The following is a 1,851-nucleotide window of genomic DNA, read 5'->3' as shown; positions in this document are numbered from 1 at the left end:
ATATCTACCTCCATCACCCCAGGATCCCTGCACATGTAAATATGGTATTGGAACTGACTTTTTAAAATATTTCCGGTATATAGTATGTTTACTTACTTACCGGTACTTTATTGTGTATTTCAAATGTCTTATTCTTATTTCTCGTGTGATTTTTTTTCTTACTAGTAATATATTGTTCTTGATTATTGCATTGTTGGGTTGTGATTTCACAGTACTTGTGCATGTGACATTAAAAACTTGAAACACACGCTAACACCAGTCTCTGCCTGCCTGTTTGTTTATTTCAGAGTGTGATGCAGGGGACCATTCCCTACCTGGGCACTTTCCTTACAGACCTAGTCATGATGGACACAGCCATGAAGGACTACCTGGACGTGAGTGGCACACACACACACAGACACACACTCACACATCCCCTCTTTCCTCAAAATTACACACAACCCAATTTCTGTTCTGAATAACATATTTTCTTGTTTACAGGGAGGGCTGATCAATTTTGAGAAGGAGGAAGGTGAGAAATGCAATATGAATTTAAAGTGTGATGATGATTATGGTGATTACAATGATGATGAAGATGTGAGTGCATATTGATCATTTTCTTTCCTCTGGTTGTATAGGAGTTTGAGGTGATTGCCCAGATCAAGCTTCTGCAGCTGGCCTGCAACAACTATAACTTCACCCGAAACAAGCGTTTCCGGAGTGGTTCTCCGGTGTGGACAAACTCACAGAGGCTGAGAGGTAGAGAGAGAACAGATATAGTATTCTGTGACAAATACATGAAAGAGTATTTTCACACTGCACCATAAATAGATTGCTGTGGGTGTGAGGAACAGTAGGGGGAAGAGAGGAGACTTTGAAAAAAAGGAGGAGTAATGAAAGACCGGAACACACAAACACATGCTCTTCTTTGTGTGTTTTTCCACAGTTACAGCCAGTCATGTGAGATCGAGCCATTGTCAGAGTCAGCCTCCAACACTCTCAAGAAGAAGAACACAGGAATCATCAAACGCTGGAGCGAGTAAGTCAATAAATATTATTGCAGGAAGTTATTTCTGTTCAATAGGTGCTCTATATGATTTACAGTCTATTTGTGTCAATGTGTTTCAACTCATTATACACGCTCTTCTTTTCTCCCGCTCTTGCTCTCAACCTGCATTTTCTCTTCCATCTCTCCCCTCTCTCTGTCTCTCTCCCTCCCATTTCTTCACTCCCTCTCTCAGTCGCCAGCCTGCCAGCTCGGAGCCAGGCTGCAGCAGTGCGGGCAGCTCCCACTCCAAGTCCTTTGACCAGCTGCGTTACGCCCCCTGCCTGGGGGCTCGGGTGGAGGTGGAGGGTGATGGAGCGGACTCCCTGAGTGTCACCTCCGCTGGCTCCAGCAGCTCCGATGTGGAAGTCAATATCAGCTTCATCTCGGAAATCTTGATGTCCTGAGCGAAAGGTGTGAGAGAGAGGAAGTCTTCATATATCTGTTTATTTCATGTATACAGGAAAGTCGATTAAGAATATATTCTTATTTACAATGATGACCTGTCAGTGGACAGGGATGTATTACTATGAGTGTGTGTTGACATCTGTAAGCTGGAAGTTGCCCCACCATGTGTGATGAGGATGTCATATCTCTGAGTCTTGCTAAAGACCATGATACCTGTATAATCACTATAGCCATACTACTGTCTTAGCATAGTATAACTCTTCCATCCCACAAGAAACAGCTCATGTAGAGCCCACTGGTGACTGTAGCTCTTAATTCCTTTTCAGACCTCCCGCCTTCCATTAAAACATTCCAATTCCACATTAGGAAGTGCTGCCTTTGCCTGACCTGGCTGCAGTACTATTTAATACTTCCTGTAC

At 43.4% G+C, this 1,851-nt stretch overlaps 1 long non-coding RNA gene across 1 annotated transcript; it reads left to right on the top strand.

Annotated features, from left to right (window-relative positions):
• Positions 1–698: 698 nt before the first annotated feature.
• LOC135537970 (uncharacterized) lies at positions 699–1,306 on the top strand. Its single transcript, XR_010455305.1, has 3 exons — positions 699–738; positions 926–1,018; positions 1,221–1,306. It is a non-coding gene; the product is annotated as an uncharacterized LOC135537970 (long non-coding RNA).
• Positions 1,307–1,851: the final 545 nt, after the last annotated feature.

The sequence above is a fragment of the Oncorhynchus masou genome, unplaced genomic scaffold (genome assembly GCF_036934945.1).
Source record: "Oncorhynchus masou masou isolate Uvic2021 unplaced genomic scaffold, UVic_Omas_1.1 unplaced_scaffold_8781, whole genome shotgun sequence".
Lineage (NCBI taxonomy): Eukaryota > Metazoa > Chordata > Actinopteri > Salmoniformes > Salmonidae > Oncorhynchus > Oncorhynchus masou.
The sequence above is the reverse complement of the archived record's forward strand: the minus strand, read 5'-3'. Positions and strand labels throughout refer to the sequence as shown.